The sequence below is a fragment of the Salvia splendens genome, chromosome 11 (assembly GCF_004379255.2).
Source record: "Salvia splendens isolate huo1 chromosome 11, SspV2, whole genome shotgun sequence".
Classification (NCBI taxonomy): Eukaryota; Viridiplantae; Streptophyta; class Magnoliopsida; order Lamiales; family Lamiaceae; genus Salvia; species Salvia splendens.
This window is the reverse complement of record NC_056042.1, coordinates 16105633-16125730: the sequence shown is the minus strand read 5'-3', so window position 1 is coordinate 16125730 and position 20098 is coordinate 16105633. Positions and strand designations below refer to the sequence as shown.

Sequence of the window (20098 nt, the reverse complement as noted above, 5' to 3'; positions counted from 1 at the left end):
AATGTAGTATATCGTCATATGCAAAAACAATACATAAGCCACACAACATCAAAATAAGTCCTAAAAAGTTCTACTAAAAAAGTTGTATGAAGGCCATCTCAGTGGTATTGAAAAGCTAATCTCATAAAATCAATATAGAAATCTTAAAAGAGAGCAGAAACCTCAAGATCTTGAATTTCCTCTATACGCAATTCTTCTAATTTGAATCTGCGAACAATAATCCTTTCTCTGTCATCCTGCGAGAGTAACACTAAGTTAATAATCTACTTTCTTGCCATAAAAGATACAGCACTGTTTGCAGCGTTACCAAAATAATTGCACCTTGTTTCCCTAAAAATACAACGTGTCACCTTGTTGTAACTGAAAGTTAATGTCTTGAAAAAACTGCCTGGATCCCTTGTTAGGTTCAGCTATCTAAATAAACAGGACATCAATTAAAAAATACATTATGGTCCAGAAGAAAGATATTAACCACAGAAAACATACTGAAGATGCATTTCTGCTTCCATGCCAGGATTCGTGGTTGCCATGACCATTTGGTTTTGCTGTCATTAGGCTGCTTTCTGACGTGGTGCTTGACGAAACATATCCACCAGATTCATAATTATCTGCAATTCATGTGTGGCATAAGAAAAATAATAAAATGATATGAAAAAGAGGAGTAACATAATATATTTTTTATTAGGAGATGAGTGAGTTAATGGAAAGTAACATAATACCTTGCAAAGCTCCATATGGCTTCAGTTGTATGCCAATAATAGCTAAAGCACAGAACCTTGTATATCTCTCAAATTTTTGGACACTATAAGGGGAGAGATATATAAGATAGGTCTGGCGCCGTCACTCAACCAATCCAGCAAGTTGTCTTGATAGCCAATAAAAAAAATCCTTGCGCCCTTTTGCGCCTACTTTAGCGTCTGTGAGAACAGCTGTAATATATGGTAGTGGAAGACAGCAACAAACGATGAGGTCAACGATACTCAAAGCAGGAGTTCGAAAAACACTCTTTTCCGAATAGACTACAGACCATTTTATCAGAATGAGCAACACCAAGCCAAGTATCCAAGGTACACAATGCACACTCAAGCATATGCTTTTTGTTGTCGCCAAGGCATTTCAAGACATCTAAAAGAATACAATGCATGAGCCACATTCATGTAAATGATCAATCAAGCCTTGCGGTCAAGAAAACCTGGATTGAGTTACGGACTTGTGGTCAAGAAAACTTCACGAGCAATCTTTTTGGTTGATGCAAGTTCGGTTAGTTCAGCAACTGCCTCTTTCCTCTCTCACCATTTTGAAACTTTCTAAAAATAAAATACAAAAAAGTATGAATAAAAGGTTACATTAAATAATTTTTTGAATATTTATAAATGACATTGATAGGCCACTTACCACCCCTTCCCAAAATCCAGACTTCTCCAAAGGCTTCAATATATCAACTGGACCGACAAGGTCATCCATACTCATCTATATCCTGAGATTGATAGGAATATATCTTAGACTCGTAAAAGACAGCCATAAATCAATGCCACTAAGGTAAAACTAAGCGAAAGTATAATTGCAGCAGTACCATTTAGGGTTTAGATGGTTGGGATTTGGGCAAGAAACAGTGTTGCACATAAATTGCGGTTCGTACAAAACCTAGCAGTATCATTTACAGAGACACTTCAATTTATTATAGCTTAAGATGGTTGAGACTTGGGGCAAGAAACAGTGTTGCACATAAATTGCAGTTCAAACAAAACCTAGAATTGGGCTAGGCTGGGGGTGGACAGATTCTACAAAAGTAAGAGAAAACATTAAATTGCCTCGTTCCTAGGCTACGTGGTGAATTGAAAACATTGGCCAGAAACATTGTTCACATGCCAAACAATTACTTCAGAGTACACATACCATCAACAACACTCTCTTCAGTTGGTACAGATCCCATAGCCTTAGAAACAGCTCCTAGTTCGGGCTCCCTTGTCCTGCTCAAACCTGATGAATGGAAAATGCAAGATATAATGATCTCGATCATAAGAATATTTATTTTATACAAGTTGCATTTTTTGTAGAGGCTGAGAGCTGTGTACTCAACAGTGTCATTAGACTCAAGCAAACAAGATACTTACTACTTCTAAGCACATGGAAACGATATTATGCAGAGGTTAAACACAGTTCAAAACTGAAATAAAGGAAGATCATGCCTTCAAAAGTGTCAGTTAGACTCAAGCATCCGGACTTGTGCATTGCCTGAAGAGTTTGGGGTAAGGGCCTCCGTTGAAGAAGGTTTCTTCGCCTTCAATTTCTCCTACACACCGTCACCAAAAATCAACATCATATTAAGCAATAATCAAAATTCACAGATGCATTTACAAGCTTAGGGAGTGACTGGACTGAGATTATATCTTATTAACTCTAAGGGCTGCCGGGTGTTATCTCTATTCCAACTCTAATTAGAAAAGGAAACAATTGCAAACCTAAATATGACATTTGTACAATTTACACATCAATGATAATCCCCTAGAATGAAAAATTCAAATAACTACTCAAAAACACATGTATTATCATTTTTATAGGGTAGTGTAATTTAAAAAATAATATGACACAGTTATGGACTAACCAGTAGTAGAGGCAATAAGAAGCGATAACTGGCCGAGAAATGAGTTCTCAGACCCCTGCAAGGTTGTCCGGGTGCTTGAATACCGTCAACTGCAACAACAATATTTTTTTTCTTTTTTCTTTTTCCTTTTTTTTCTATCTTTTCCTTTTTATCTTTATTTTTCCTTTTTCCATCTTTTTTCCTTTTTTTCTTTTTTCTTTCCTTTTTTTTCTTCCTACAGTAATGTACACCTGTGATAACCTGCAAAATTCAAATATGTTGTGCAGGCAACACCAATTACTTGGTCACGATAATAACACCAACAATATGTTCTGCATAAAATAAAATAAAAACCCTGGATTAAGTTGTGGACTTGTGGTCAAGGAAACCATAGCATACCTTCTTTAATGTTAAACAAAATTCAGAAAAATCAGCTGGAGCAATCTTTTTGGTGGATGCAAGTTCGGTTAGTTCAGAAACAACCATTTCCTCTCACACCGTTTTGAAGCTTTCTGAATATAAAACACAAAAAGTAGGAATAAAAAGGCTACATTAAATTATTGTTTGAATATTTGTTATAGGTAAATGACAAAGACAGGTCACTTACCACCCCTTCCCAAAATCCAGACTTCTCCAAAGGATTGAATGTATCAACTGGACACACAAGGTCATCATACTCATCTATCTCCTCAGGTGCTGACAGGGTTCTGAAAAATCAGCTGGAGCAATCTTTTTGGTGGATGCAAGTTCGGTTAGTTCAGCAACAGCCATTTCATATCACACCGTTTTGAAGCATTCTGAAAATAAAACACAAAAAGTATGAATAAAAGGTTAGATTAAATTATTTTTTGAATATTTGTTATAGGTAAATGATAAAGATAGGCCACGTACCACCCTTCCCAAAATTCAGACTTCTCCAGAGGATTGAATGTATCAACTGGACAAACAAGGTCATCATACTCATCTATCTCCTGATGTCAAGGAAGATATCTTAAGAGTCGTAAAAGATAGTTATAAATCTAAGCCTCTAAACAAGAAGGTATAATAGCAGTATCATTTACAAAGCCAGCTTCAATTTTTAAAGCTTAAGATGGTTGGGCCAAAACAGTGTTGCACATAAAATTGTGGTTCAAGTAAAACCTAGAACCTAATGAGGATTGGGATAGGCCAGGGGGTGGACAGATTTTGCAAAAGTAAGAGACAGCATTGAATTGCCTCAATCCTAAGCTACGTGGGGAGTTCACAACATTGGCCAGAAACATTGTTCAAATGCCAAACAATGACTACACTGTACACATACCATCAGCTACACTCTCCTCAGTGGGTACAGAACCCACAGCCTTAGGAGAAGCTCCTCTGGTTCGAGCTCCTTGTCCTGCTGGAAAATAGAAAATGCAAGATATAATGATCTCGATCATAAGAAAATTCATTTTATACATGTTGCATCCAAAAGTAACAATCATAAATCATCCAAAAAAGTAACAACCTTTAGCAATCTTTGCTTCTTGTCTTCCTTTAGTGCTAAAACAGCCTCGCCAGCTCAGCAAGGGTGTCATTGCAGATGCTTCTGACTGAACACTAGTTGCGTCATTCAGCCTTGGATGTACTTCTGTGACAATAGTAAAGAAGTCCATGCCAAGGACAGCACAAAGATTGTGACTGCGGTGACAAGTCAATAACCTTGTGCAGCCTGTCACTTTAGAAAACCAAGATATACAAGCCAAGAACAGTTCACTGTTTAGACTTTAGAGAGATAGTCCAAAAGCATTTACCAAACTCAGCATGAAAAAAAGTAGTCACCTTTTCCTTTTGAAGATCTTGAAGCTGAGCATTAAACTCATCTATTTTTTTGATGGATAGATTGAACTCCTCAACTGTGATATTCTCACCCTGGACCCTAGTTCCAACAATCTCCGCAGATATCTTCTGTATTTGAGATTGAACATCAGAATTCTCTTTCGTCTTCTCATCCTTTTGTTTCCATAGTTTATCCGATGCAGGAGCTATAGCTTGAAGCTGTTCCTTATTCGTTCCTGACGTCTTGTCAGGCTGCAAAAAAGTACACAAACCAAACATTGTAAATTTACTAATTGAGATTATCTTCAGCAACAATAATTTTACACATATGCCACTAGCTTGAAATGATTACCGCATTGCTATAACATCTAGAGCTTTAAGAAAATGTCATTAATGAATACCATGAGGTCCATCACTTACAATTCCGGCATAAGTCTTTTCTCCAAAAGCTGATAAGAGATTGGTGAGTTCAACTCAAGCCTCTAGCATCTGCCAGACTCTGAATAATGCAACAAAGATCATTTCTGTGACAGAATTCAACAACTCAAGGGCAACTGAAACACTCAGCAAAGTACCCAAATTAGACTTCAATGAGGAATTACATGAAGTTGCTGCAGCAAAGATCCGCAAGTGGTTTGCTTCATATTCATTCTACTAGTGCAAAGGAAACCTGTAAAAAAAGATGAATCATGAATTCCACCATACCTCGTAGACACTGCAATCTGGCACAACTTACATCAGCAATAATTTCAGGATAAGGAGAAGAGTGCATATGGAATCACGGACACAATCTCATTAAAGGGCTAAGCTCTCCATATTATCAAAGATTTTATAAATAACTATATCAAAGGCTACTGCACAGCCTAAAGAAATCATGAGCATTTAAGAACATTGAATGTGGTTTCAAAGTTACACGTTAGGCCCTAAGATACCAATCAATTTCATCCCATTGGTATGTCAGAAGATAATAGAAAATGATTCTAAATTTCATGATCTCTTCTTTATTTCAGATTATAGTCAAATCGTAATAGTGCTTCGCAATGAGCTCATTCCACAATAATGAGAAAAATATAGTTACGTTTGAAAATTTACCCCGTGGTTATAACTCCTCGAGGAGATTGAACCACACCTGAGAGTAAAATGACAAAGGTTAAAACATATTCCTATAAAAAAACATCAAATATAACTATAATTCAGTTACCCAATATATAACTAAATCAGGTGAGAGAACACATTATGCTACTAACTAACCTCCATGCATATGGGAACATATTCCTTGTGAACCTTCAGTATGGTCGCTTTTAATACAGTAATGTAACACAGCTCAACATCAACGATCTTACAAGAGGAACTTTGTTTTTCACTGCCACCTTCATATCTGCAAGAAAACTAATAATCAGTAGGATTAAACCCGTAGAAAGAACTCTCTCATTACAAACCAAAATCAAAACCACATCTTCTTTTGTTCCTTAATTAATCATGCATATAATTTATTGGTTCAAACAATAGGTAAGCCAAATTAGGTGATTTTGTAGTAATTTCAGAACATATTTCCAAGTAGGTAACAAAAACTACTAGAAAATACATTCATATCTTATGCAACTTAAGACCGTTAATTCCAGTGCTCGAGAACACTTCATTTAGTTAGCATGTGATCAATAACGCAGCACAAGGAGGCTTGCACAGTCCAGAACTGAAATAAAGGAAGATCATGCAACTATCCGGACTTGAGCATTGCCTGAAGAGTTGGGCAAGGGCCTCCGTTGAAGTAGGTTTCTCCCTTCTCCATCAATTTCTCCTACACATCGTCAGCAAAAATCAACCTCATATTAAGCAATAATCAAAACTCACAGATGCATTTACAAGCTTAGGGAGTGACTGGACTGAGATTATATCTTATTAACTCAGGCTGTCCAGGCTGTCGGGTGTCTAATCTATTCCAACTCTAATTAGAAAAGGAAATAATCGCAAAACCTAAATATGACATTTGTACAATTTACACATCAACGATAATCCCCTAGAATGAAAAATTCAAATAACTCAAAAACACACGTATTATAATTTTCATAGGGCAGTGTAATTTTAAAAAAATATAACACAGTTATGGACTTACCAGTAGTAGAGGTTCTCAGACCCCTGCAAGGTCGCCTGGTGCTTTAATACCTTCAACTGCAACAACAAAATTTTTTTCTTTTTTTTCCCTTTTTTTCTTTTTTCTTTTTTTTCTTTATCTCTTCCTTTTTTTCTTTTCTTTCCTTTTTTTCATTTTTTTCGTTTTTTTTTCATACAGTAATGTTTACACCTGTGACAACCTGCAAAATTCAAAAGTGTTGTGCAGGCAACATCAATTACTTGGTCACGATAATAACACCAACAATATGTTCAGCATAAAATTAAAAAAAAAACTGGATTAAGTTGTGGACTTGTGGTCAAGGAAACCATAGCATACCTTCTTTAATGTTCAACAAAGTTCTGAAAAATCAGCTGGAGCAATCTTTTTTTGGTGGATACAAGTTCGGTTAGTTCAGCAACAGCCATTTCCTCTCACAGCATTTTGAAGCTCTCTGAAAATAAAACACAAAATGTATGAATAAAAGGCTACAATAAATTATTTTTTGAATATTTGTTATAGGTAAACGATAAAGATAGGCCACGTACCACCCTTCCCAAAATTCAGACTTCTCCAAAGGATTGAATGTATCAACTGCACAAACAAGGTCATCATACTCATCTATCTCCTGATGTCAGGGACGATATCTTAGAGTCGTAAAAGACAGCTATAAATCTAAGCCTCTAAACAAAAAGGTATAATAGCAGTATCATTTACAAAGTCAGCTTCAATTTTTAAAGCTTAAGATGGTTGAGCCAAAACAGTGTTGCACATAAAATTGCGGTTCAAGCAAAACCTAGAACCTAATTGAGGATTGGGATAGGCCAGGGGGTGGATAGATTTTGCAAAAGTAAGAGACAGCATTGAATTGCCTCAATCCTAGGCTACGTGGGGAGTTCACAACATTGGCCAGAAACATTGTTCAAATGCAAAACAATGAAAACACTGTACACATACCATCAGATACACTCTCCTCAGTCGGTACAGAACCCACAGCCTTAGGAGAAGCTCTTCTGGTTCGAGCACCTTGTCCTGCTCAGACCGGAAAAATAGAAAATGCAAGATATAATGATCTCGATCATAAGAAAATTCATTTTATACAAGTTGCTTTTTAAATAGAGAATGAGAGTTGCATACGTTAAATAATAAGAAAATTCATTTTATACAAGTTGCATCCAAAAGTAACAATCATAAATCATCCAAAAGTAACAACCTTTTGCAATCTTTGCTTCTTGTCTTCCTTTAGTGCTAAAACAGTCTCGCCAGCCCAGCTAGGGTGTCATTGCATATGCTTTTTGAAATCTCCGTAGTTTATCTTCTATATTTGACATTGAACACCAGAAAACTCTTTATCTTCTCATCCTTTTGTTTCCATAGTTTATCCAGTGCAGGAGCTATAGCTTCAAGCTGTTCCTTGTTTAATCCAAGGCTGCAAAAAAGTAAATAAACCAAACATTGTAAATTTTACTAACTGAGATACTCTTCAGCAAAAATAATTCTACAAAAAATTTACTGATTGCAACATTACTATATCATTTACAGCTTTAAGAAAATGTCATTATCGAACACCATGAGGTTCATCACTTACAATTCCGACATAAGTCTTTTCTCCAAAAGCTGATAATAGATTGGTGAGTTCAACTCTAGCATCTGCCAATGTCTGAAAAAGGTGGGCTCTAGATTTCACAGTCAGGTCAACTTTCCTCTTGTACACATCCAAGTACTATTGATCCAATTGAGAAGAATTTTGTCTCGTTCTTCGTCATTTTCACCAACTTCATCCCAAATTTTCTGCAGGAAAAAAGATTCATTTCTGTGTCAGAATGCAACTACTCGAGGGCAACTGAAACACTCAGCAAAGATCCTAAATTAACCTTCAACGAGAAATTACCTGCAGATATCTTCTGTATTTGAGATTGAACATCAGAATACTCTTTTGTCTTCTCATCCTTTTGTTTCCATAGTTTATCCAGTGCAGGAGCTACAGCATGAAGCTGTTCCTTATTCGTTCCTGACGTCTTGTCGGGCTACAAAAAAGTACACAAACCAAACATTGTAAATTAACTAATTGAGATTATCTTCAGCAACAATAATTTTACACATATGCCACTAGCTTGAAATGATTACCGCATTGCTACAACATCTAGAGCTTTATGAAAATGTCATTATTGAATACCATGAGGTCCATCACTTACAATTCCGGCATAAGACTTTTCTCCAAAAGCTGATAAGACATTCGTGAGTTCAACTCTAGCATCTGCCAGTCTCTGAATAATGCAACAAAGATTCATTTCTGTGACAGAATTCAACAACTCAAGGGCAACTGAAACACTCAGCAAAGATCCCAAATTGGACTTCAAAGAGGAATTACATGAAGTTGCTGCAGCAAAGATCCTCAAGTGGTTTCTTCATATTCATTCTACTAGTTCAAAGGAAACCTGTAAAAAAAGATGAATCATGAATTCCACCATACCTCGTAGACACTGCAATCTGGCACAACTTACATCAGCAATAATTTGAGGATAAGGAGAAGAGTGCATATGGAATCACGGACACAATCTCATTAAAGGGCTAAGCTCTCCATATTATCAAAGATTTTATAAATAACTATATCGAAGGCTACTGCACAGCCTAAAGAAATCATGAGCATTTAAGAACATTGAATGTGGTTTCAAAGTTACACGTTAGGCCCTAAGATACCAATCAATTTCATCCCATTGGTATGTCAGAAGATAATAGAAAGTGATTCTAAATTTCATGATCTCTTCTTTATTTCAGATTATAGTCAAATCATAGTAGTGCTTCGCAATAGCTCATTCCACAATAATGAGAAAAAAATAGTTACCTTTGAAAATTTACCACGTGGTCATAACTCCTCGAGAAGATTGAACCACACCTGAGAGTAAAATGACAAAGGTTAAAATATTTTCCAATAAAAAAACCTCAAATATAACTATAATTCAGTTACCCAGTAGTATATAACTAAATCAGAAGCCAAACCCTAAACAGCATCTAGATTTTTCTGGAGACTTCTCCAAGGGTCTCATACCAACCATCTAAATAACATAGATGTCAAAACAGCTAAATAGGAAATTTAAAAGTAATGAGATGTAGATGGACAATCTTGAAATAATTACCTTGGAAATAGCCGCTAAAGCTGAGAAAGCTGCATTCCTCACATCAGGAGTTCCATCATTAGGGACTGATAATCCATGCAGATAAATTTAGAGAACACAAAAAGTTTCTAATGATACAATGATAAATTAAACAATTTGAATAGCGTCTCAACACAAAAAGAATTTCATGCTTTTTGAAACAATGTACATATAGCTAAGCAAAATCTATAAATAAGACATAAAAGTTATTTACATCAGAGCTATTCAATTCAAACAATATGATTATGAGACATATTATTGATTTAATAATCAATATCAGGTGTGAAGAATTTATTGATTAAAAAAATCAAAAAATAAATATGTATAGTTGAGAGAACACATTATGGTACTAACTAACCTCCATACATATGGGAACATGTTCCTTGTGAACCTTAAGTATGGTTGCTTTGTCACTGTTTTAATACAGAATGTAACACATCTGAATGTCAACGATCTTACAAGAGGAACTTTATTTTTCACTGCCACCTTCATATCTGCAAGAAAACTAATAATTAAACCTGTAGAAAGAACTCTCTCATTACGAACCATAATAAAAACCACATCTTCTTTTATTCCTTGATTAACCATGCATATAATCTATTGGTTCAAACCATAGGTAAGCCGAATTAGGTGATTTTGTGAATATTTCGGAACATATTTCCAAGTAGGTAATAGAAACCACTAGAAAATACACTCATATCTTATGCAACTTGAGACCGTTAATTCCAGTGTCCGAGAACACTTCATTTTGATAGCATGTGCCAGAACTGAAATAAAGGAAGATCATGCCTTCAACAGTGTCAGTTAGACTCAACCATCCGGGCTTGTGCATTGCCTGAAGAGTTTCGGTAAGGGCCTCCGTTGAAGTAGGTTTCTTCCTTCTCCTTCAATTTCTCCTACACATCGTCACCAAAATTCAACATCATATTAAGCAATAATCAAAACTCACAGATGCATTTACAAGCTTAGGGAGTGACTGGACTGAGATTATATATTATTAACTCTAAGGGCTGCCGGGTGTTATCTCTATTCCAACTCTAATTAGAAAAGGAAATAATTGCAAAACCTAAATATGACATTTGTACAATTTACACATCAACGATAATCCCCTAGAATGAAAAATTCAAATAACTACTCAAAAACACATGTATTATCATTTTTATAGGGCATCGTAATTTAAAAAATAATATAACACAATTATGGACTAACCAGTAGTAGAGGCAATAAGAAGCGACAACTGGCTGAAAAATGGGCTCTCAGACCCTGCAAGGTTGCCTGGTGCTTTAATACCTTCAACTGCAACAACAATATTTTTTTTCTTTTTTTTTCCTTTTTTTTCTTTTTTTCTTTATCTTTTCCTTTTTTTCTTTTTTTTTCCTTTTTTTCATCCATTTTCCTTTTTTTCTTTTTTTTTTTCCTTTTTTTTTTCTTCGTACAGTAATGTTTACACTTGATAACCTGCAAAATTCAAAAATGTTGTGCAGGCAACACCAATTACTTCGGCAAAATAATAACACCACCAATATGTTCTGCATAAAATTATAAAAAAAAATAATTGGATTAAGTTGTGGACTTGTGGTCAAGGAAACCATAGCATACCTTCTTTAATTTTCAACAAAGTTCTGAAAAATCAGCTGGAGCAATCTTTTTTTGGTGGATACAAGTTCGGTTAGTTCAGCAACAGCCATTTCCTCTCACAGCATTTTGAAGCTCTCTGAAAATAAAACACAAAATGTATGAATAAAAGGCTACAATAAATTATTTTTTGAATATTTGTTATAGGTAACGACAAAGATAGGACACTTACCACCCCTTCCCAAAATCCAGACTTCTCCAAAGGCTTGAATGTATCAACTGGACAGACAAGGTCATCATACTCATCTATCTCCTGAGGTGCTGACAGGGAAGCTATCTTAGGCACGTAAAAGTCAGCCATAGATCTATGCCTCTAAACATGAAGGTACAATAGCAGTATCATTTACATAGCCAGCTTCAATTTTTAAAGCTTAAGAAGGTTGGGCCAGAAACAGTGTTGCACATAAAATTGAGGTTCAAGCAAAACCTAGAACCTAATCGAGGATTGGGATAGGCCAGAGGGTGGACAGATTTTGCAAAAGTAAGGGACAGCATTGAATTGCCTCAATCCTAGGCTACGTGGGGAGTTCACAACATTGGCCAGAAACATTGTTCAAATGCAAAACAATGACTACACTGTACACATACCATCAGATACACTCTCCTCAGTCGGTACAGAACCCACAGCCTTAGGAGAAGCTCTTCTGGTTCGAGCACCTTGTCCTGTTCAGACCGGAAAAATAGAAAATGCAAGATATAATGATCTCGATCATAAGAAAATTCATTTTATACAAGTTGCTTTTTAAATAGAGAATGAGAGTTGCATACGTTAAATAATAAGAAAATTCATTTTATACAAGTTGCATCCAAAAGTAACAATCATAAATCATCCAAAAGTAACAACCTTTTGCAATCTTTGCTTCTTGTCTTCCTTTAGTGCTAAAACAGTCTCGCCAGCCCAGCTAGGGTGTCATTGCAGATGCCTTTTGACTGAACACCAGTGGCGTCATTCAGGCTTGGATGTACTTCTGTGATAGTAGTAAAGAAGTCTATGCCAAGGACAGCACAAAGATTGTGAACTGTGGTGACAAGTCAATAACCTTGTGCAGCCTGTCACTTTAGAAAACCAAGAAAGTCAAGCCAAGAACAGTTAAATGTTTACACTTTAGAGAGATAGTCCGAAAGCATTTAACAAACTCAACATGAAAAAAAGTAGTCACCTTTTCATTTTGAAGACCTTGAAGATGAGTTTAAACTCATCTAACTTTTTCATGGATAGATTGGACACATCAGAAATCTCCGTAGTTTATCTTCTATATTTGACATTGAACATCAGAAAACTCTTTTCTTCTCATCCTTTTGTTTCCATAGTTTATCCAGTGCAGGAGCTATAGCTTCAAGTTGTTCCTTGTTTATTCCTAGGCTGCAAAAAAGTAAATAAACCAAATAAACCAAACATTCTAAATTTTACTAATTGAGATACTCTTCAGCAAAAATAATTCTACAAAAAATTTACTGATTGCAATATTACTATATCATTTACAGCTTTAAGAAAATGTCATTATCGAACACCATGAGGTTCATCACTTACAATTCCGACATAAGTCTTTTCTCCAAAAGCTGATAATAGATTGGTGAGTTCAACTCTAGCATCTGCCAATGTCTGAAAAAGGTGGGCTCGAGATTTCACAGTCAGGTCAACTTTCCTCTTGTACACATCCAAGTACTATTGATCCAATTGAGAAGAATTTTGTCTCGTTCTTCGTCATTTTCACCAACTTCATCCCAAATTTTCTGCAGGAAAAAAGATTCATTTCTGTGTCAGAATGCAACTACTCGAGGGCAACTGAAACACTAAGCAAAGATCCTAAATTAACCTTCAATGAGAAATTACCTGCAGATATCTTCTTTATTTGAGATTGAACATCAGAATACTCCTTTGTCTTCTCATCCTTTTGTTTCCATAGTTTACGCAGTGCAGGAGCTATAGCATGAAGCTGTTCCTTATTCGTTCCTGACGTCTTGTCGGGCTACAAAAAAGTACACAAACCAAAACATTGTAAATTAACTAATTGAGATTATCTTCAGCAACAATAATTTTACACATATGCCACTAGCTTGAAATGATTACCGCATTGCTACAACGTCTAGACCTTAATGAAAATGTCATTATTGAATACCATGAGGTCCATCACTTACAATTCCGGCATAAGTCTTTTCTCCAAAAGCTGATAAGAGATTGGTGAGTTCAACAACTCTAGCTTCTGCCAGTCTCTGAATAATGCAACAAAGATTCATTTCTGTGACAGAATTCAACAACTCAAGGGCAACTGAAACACTCAGCAAAGATCCCAAATTAGACTTCAATGAGGAATTACATGAAGTTGCTGCAGCAAAGATCCGCCAAGTGGTTTCTTCATATTCATTCTACTAGTTCAAAGGAAACCTGTAAAAAAAGATGAATCATGAATTCTACCATACCTCGTAGACACTGCAATCTGGCACAACTTACATCAGCAATAATTTGAGGATAAGGAGAAGAGTGCATATGGAATCACGGACACAATCTCATTAAAGGGCTAAGCTCTCCATATTATCAAAGATTTTATAAATAACTATATCGAAGGCTACTGCACAGCCTAAAGAAATCATGAGCATTTAAGAACATTGAATGTGGTTTCAAAGTTACATGTTAGGCCATAAGATACCAATCAATTTCATCCCATTGGTATGTCAGAAGATAATAGAAAGTGATTCTAAATTTCATGATCTCTTCTTTATTTCAGATTATAGTCAAATCATAGTAGTGCTTCGCAATAGCTCATTCCACAATAATGAGAAAAAAATAGTTACGTTTGAAAATTTACCACGTGGTCATAACTCCTCGAGAAGATTGAACCACACCTGAGAGTAAAATGACAAAGGTTAAAATATTTTCCAATAAAAAAACCTCAAATATAACTATAATTCAGTTACCCAGTAGTATCTAACTAAATCAGAAGTCAAACCCTAAACAGCATCTATATTTTTCTGGAGACTTCTCCAAGGGTCTCATACCAACCATCTAAATAACATAGATGTCAAAACAGCTAAATAGGAAATTTAAAAGTAATGAGATGTAGATGGACAATCTTGAAATAATTACCTTGGAAATAGCCGCTAAAGCTGAGAAAGCTGCATTCCTCACATCAGGAGTTCCATCATTAGGGACTGATAATCCATGCAGATAAATTTAGAGAACACAAAAAGTTTCTAATGATACAATGATAAATTAAACAATTTGAATAGTGGCTCAACACAAAAAGAATTTCATGCTTTTTGAAACAATGTACATATAGCTAAGCAAAATCTATAAATAAGATATAAAGTTATTTACATCAGAGCTATTCAATTCAAACAATATGATTATGAGACATATTATTGATTAAATAATCAATATCAGGTGTGAAGAAGTAATTGATTAAAAAAATCAAAAAATAAATATGTATAGTTGAGAGAACACATTATGGTACTAACTAACCTCCATACATATGAGAACATGTTCCTTGTGAACCCTAAGTATGGTTGCTTTGTCACTGTTTTAATACAGAATGTAACACATCTGAATGTCAACGATCTTACAAGAGGAACTTTATTTTTCACTGCCACCTTCATATCTGCAAGAAAACTAATAATTAAACCTGTAGAAAGAACTCTCTCATTACGAACCATAATAAAAACCACATCTTTTATTCCTTGATTAACCATGCATATAATCTATTGGTTCAAACCATAGGTAAGCCGAATTAGGTGATTTTGTGAATATTTCGGAACATATTTCCAAGTAGGTAATAGAAACACCACTAGAAAATACATTCATATCTTATGCAACTTGAGACCGTTAATTCCAGTGTCCGAGAACACTTCATTTAGATAGCATGTGCCAGAACTGAAATAAAGGAAGATCATGCCTTCAACAGTGTCAGTTAGACTCAACCATCCGGGCTTGTGCATTGCCTGAAGAGTTTCGGTAAGGGCCTCCGTTGAAGTAGGTTTCTTCCTTCTCCTTCAATTTCTCCTACACATCGTCACCAAAATTCAACATCATATTAAGCAATAATCAAAACTCACAGATGCATTTACAAGCTTAGGGAGTGACTGGACTGAGATTATATATTATTAACTCTAAGGGCCGTCGGATGTCATCTCTATTCCAACTCTAATTAGTAAAGGTAATAATCGCAAAACCTAAATACTATGACATTAGTACAATTTACACATCAACGATAATCCCCTAGAATGAAAAATTCAAATAACTACTCAAAAACACATGCATTATCATTTTTATAGGGCAGTGTAATTTAAAAAATAATATAACACAGTTATGGACTAACCAGTAGTAGAGGCAATAAGAAGCGACAACTGGCTGAAAAATGGGCTCTCAGACCCTGCAAGGTTGCCTGGTGCTTTAATACCTTCAACAGCAACAACAATATTTTTTTTCTTTATCTTTTCCTTTTTTCTTTTTTTTTTCCTTTTTTCATACAGTTTCCTTTTTTCTTTTTTTTTCCTTTTTTCATCCATTTTCCTTTTTTTTCTTTTTTTTTTCCTTTTTTTTTCTTCGTACAGTAATGTTTACACCTGATAACCTGCAAAATTCAAAAATGTTGTGCAGGCAACACCAATTACTTCGTCAAAATAATAACACCACCAATATGTTCTGCATAAAATTATAAAAAAATAATTGGATTAAGTTGTGGACTTGTGGTCAAGGAAACCATAGCATACCTTCTTTAATTTTCAACAAAGTCCTGAAAAATCAGCTGGAGCAATCTTTTTTTGGTGGATACAAGTTCGGTTAGTTCAGCAACAGCCATTTCCTCTCACAGTATTTTGAAGCTTTGAAGCTCTCTGAAAATAAAACACAAAATGTATGAATAAAAGGCTACAATAAATTATTTTTGAATATTTGTTATAGGTAATGACAAAGATAGGACACTTACCACCCCTTCCCAAAATCCAGACTTCTCCAAAGGCTTGAATGTATCAACTGGACAGACAAGGTCATCATACTCATCTATCTCCTGAGGTGCTGACAGGGAAGCTATCTTAGGCTTGTAAAAGTCAGCCATAGATCTAAGCCTCTAAACATGAAGGTACAATAGCAGTATCATTTACAAAGCCAGTTTCAATTTTAAAAGCTTAAGAAGGTTGGGCAAGAAACAGTGTTGCACATAAAATTGAGGTTCAAGCAAAACCTAGAACCTAATTGAGGATTGGGATAGGCCAGGGGGTGGACAGATTTTGCAAAAGTAAGAGACAGTATTGAATTGCCTCAATCCTAGGCTACGTGGGGAGTTCACAACATTGGCCAGAAACATTGTTCAAATGCAAAACAATGACTACACTGTACACATACCATCAGATACACTCTCCTCAGTCGGTACAGAACCCACAGCCTTAAGAGAAGCTCTTCTGGTTCGAGCACCTTGTCCTGTTCAGACCGGAAAAATAGAAAATGCAAGATATAATGATCTCGATCATAAGAAAATTCATTTTATACAAGTTGCTTTTTAAATAGAGAATGAGAGTCGCATACGTTAAATAATAAGAAAATTAATTTTATACAAGTTGCATCCAAAAGTAACAATCATAAATCATCCAAAAGTAACAACCTTTTGCAATCTTTGCTTCTTGTCTTCCTTTAGTGCTAAAACAGTCTCGCCAGCCCAGCTAGGGTGTCATTGCAGATGCCTTTTGACTGAACACCAGTGGCGTCATTCAGGCTTGGATGTACTTCTGTGATAGTAGTAAAGAAGTCTATGCCAAGGACAGCACAAAGATTGTGAACTGTGGTGACAAGTCAATAACCTTGTGCAGCCTGTCACTTTAGAAAACCAAGAAAGTCAAGCCAAGAACAGTTCAATGTTTACACTTTAGAGAGATAGTCCGAAAGCATTTAACAACTCAACACGAAAAAAAGTAGTCACCTTTTCCTTTTGAAGACCTTGAAGCTGAGTTTAAACTCATCTAACTTTTTCATGGATAGATTGGACACATCAGAAATCTCCGTAGTTTATCTTCTATATTTGACATTGAACATCAGAAAACTCTTCTCATCCTTTTGTTTCCATAGTTTATCCAGTGCAGGAGCTATAGGTTCAAGCTGTTCCTTGTTTATTCCTAGGCTGCAAAAAAGTAAATAAACCAAACATTGTAAATTTTACTAACTGAGATACTCTTCGGCAAAAATAATTCTACAAAAAATTTACTGATTGCCGCATTACTATATCATTTACAGCTTTAAGAAAATGTCATTATCGAACACCATGAGGTTCATCACTTACAATTCCGACATATGCCTTTTCTCCAAAAGCTGATAATAGATTGGTGAGTTCAACTCTAGCATCTGCCAATGTCTGAAGAAGGTGGGCTCTAGATTTCAGTCAGGTCAACTTTCCTCTTGTACACATCCAAGTACTCTTGATCCAATTGAGAAGAATTTTGTCACGTTCTTCGTCATTTTCACCAACTACATCCCAAATATTCTGCAGGAAAAAAGATTCATTTCTGTGTCAGAATGCAACAACTCGAGGGCAACTGAAACACTCAGCAAAGATCCTAAATTAGCGGGTTTTTTCTTCTTTAGTTCTAGAGTACATTAATCATTCCTCGTTTGTACTGCGTTTTTTTTTTGTTCCGGATTTAGGAGAGACGCATGACCCTCATGCGTCTCTTTTTAATGAAACGCATGACTGTCATGCGTCTTTTATAAAGACGCATGAGGGTCATGCGTCTCTCATTTTTTTTCCGTTTTATTTTGACGACGCATGAGAATCATGCGTCTTAGAAACAGACGCATGACGCTCATGCGTCTTTTTTTTTTTAAATTTGACTAGAGACGCATGATGCTCATGCGTCTTAAAGAGAGACGCATGAGCGTCATGCGTCTCTACTTCGAATTAAACCAGCTGCGAAGGCAGTAGCTCCTCATTCACGCACGCAGACAGCAAAGGTTGCGATTTCCTTGGCGATTTCTTGGCGACTCCCGTCATATTTCGGTAAGTTTCCTTCAATCTTTCAACACTGCTCCATTATTTGTTGTTTATTTGCATATTAGTAGGGTTTTTGAAAAATTTATGTAAACTTACTATTTTAGGGTTTATTGAAAAAATTTATCTTTAATTGTTGTTGGTTTGTATATTTATTTTTGCAGAAATCATGCAAGTATTCGTGAGTTTATATTGGGGTGGTAGAATATATCAACTTCCTCATGTGGGCATTTGTTATGATCCTCCTCGTGCGAGAGCTTCCATCGTATTGAATTCATGTGTTTCATTATCTGAATTAGTAGGAATGATATGTGCTAAGATAAGAATAGATTCCAATCAACACTTCATCGAAATATCTTGGAGGCATTGTTTCTTGGGTACCGGTACGAGTTATGTATGTACTGCGGTTGACAGTGATCAAAGTGTGTTTTATATGTTCAATGCGGCTCTAAATTCTACTCGGCATATTGAATTATTTGTTGAGTATTCGTCTGTTGGAAATGCCTTAATCCCACCAATTGTTGATCATGGTGTTGGTTCATCTACGAGGTTTGAACCTATGAGCATCGACTGCGGTATGAATGAGCAAACAGACGTTGCAGATGTTGGATTGAATACTCAAGAGAATGTACAAGAACATGCTGATGTTGATGTTGTACGAGGAGACCTTGCAGATCCAGAATTGTCGTCATCATCGTCTGATGATATTTTAAGTGATGATTCCGGTGCTGACTCTAGTGATGAGGAGTAGTGTATAAACCCGTCGTACAAGGTGAACAACCACTTCCAGAATATGTTCACACTGGGTTGAAATATTTTCGCAAACTGCCAAGTGGTCGTACTGAGGTACCTGAAGTTGGTAATGAACGCAGTACCATGTACTGGGATGAAGAACACCCATATCGGATTAATGGTGGAACAAAATTTGATAGCAAGCTGCATGTGAAGACTGCTATTACTATGTGGAGTCTGAGGCAACACCGGCAATTTAGGGTGGTTGAGAGTAAATTAAGAAGGTGGCATGCCGTGTGCAAATATCCAATGGGAGGACAGAAGATGGGACAGCTATTATCAGCGAGACCGACGCTGACAAAGCGAATGAATGTCGGTGGGAAGTGTCTGTTACACACATGGCCCATGATGATATGTGGAGATTAGGAAGTGGCGGGGACGCCATAGTTGTGAAGGTCATATAATGATAGAGACATGCTAACTTTTCATCACCAATGATTGCTTTGTGTATTCGCCATCAGTTGCTAAAAAATGCCGAGTTTAGTGCCGCCGCGTAAGAAATTTTGTTCATGACAAATTTCATGTGGTAGTCAGTTATAAGAAAGGCATGGTAATGCACGGAGAAGGGCTTTAGAGATATGTATTTGGTGGATGGGAAGGAGTCATTTAGGGATTTGCCAGCTCATGCCTTGAACTGCAGTTAGAATCCAGGCACATTGTTGGTGGGAGCATACGAGTTGTTGAGCAGGGCCGTCTAAAGTTTCTATTAGTGTTCTGGCACTTGGGCCTGCTATTACTGATTTCAGGGCAACCAGTTTTGACTCAATAGACGGAACTTCACCTCCCGAGGAAGATTTTAAAGGTAAGCTGCTTGTTTGCTTGTGGTGTTGATGCAAAAAGAATGTCTGCCTATTGGCATAGCTATTGTTGATGAAGAAACTGGCGACAGCTGGGAGTGGTTTTTGGATTATGTAGATTCATGTGGTGAAGTAGAAAGGGAGGTATGCATCATTTCGGATAGGCACAAGAATTCTCAAGCTATGCGTTCAGATGAATGGAAAAAGCCGCCGATATGTCACCACATTTTTGTTTTGATCATGTGAGGAAAAATAAA

At 36.2% G+C, this 20098-nt stretch overlaps 1 protein-coding gene and 1 long non-coding RNA gene across 46 annotated transcripts in view; one reads left to right on the top strand and one right to left on the bottom strand.

Annotated features, from left to right (window-relative positions):
* Positions 1-14883, bottom strand: part of LOC121755597 (65-kDa microtubule-associated protein 2-like) — a 54199-nt gene extending 39316 nt beyond the window's left edge. For 8 of the 45 annotated variants that reach the window (XR_006040779.1, XR_006040784.1, XR_006040787.1 and 5 more), the window contains exons 1-20: positions 10005-10146; positions 9629-9693; positions 9351-9387; positions 8687-8929; positions 8383-8518; positions 8080-8282; positions 7705-7920; positions 7449-7523; positions 7040-7119; positions 3192-3381; positions 2984-3096; positions 2606-2845; positions 1897-1980; positions 1396-1477; positions 1211-1307; positions 1028-1125; positions 720-929; positions 487-608; positions 351-414; positions 162-236 (exon numbers count right to left, since the gene is read on the bottom strand). The gene's annotated coding sequence lies outside the window, so the exon portion shown is untranslated. The other 37 variants (XR_006040782.1, XR_006040790.1, XR_006040819.1 and 34 more) reach the window with 34 other exon arrangements.
* A 3187-nt stretch (positions 14884-18070) lies between these two features.
* LOC121755600 lies at positions 18071-18693 on the top strand. The gene is made up of 2 exons (XR_006040830.1): positions 18071-18261; positions 18417-18693. It is a non-coding gene; the product is annotated as an uncharacterized LOC121755600 (long non-coding RNA).
* The last annotated feature ends 1405 nt before the right edge of the window (positions 18694-20098 follow it).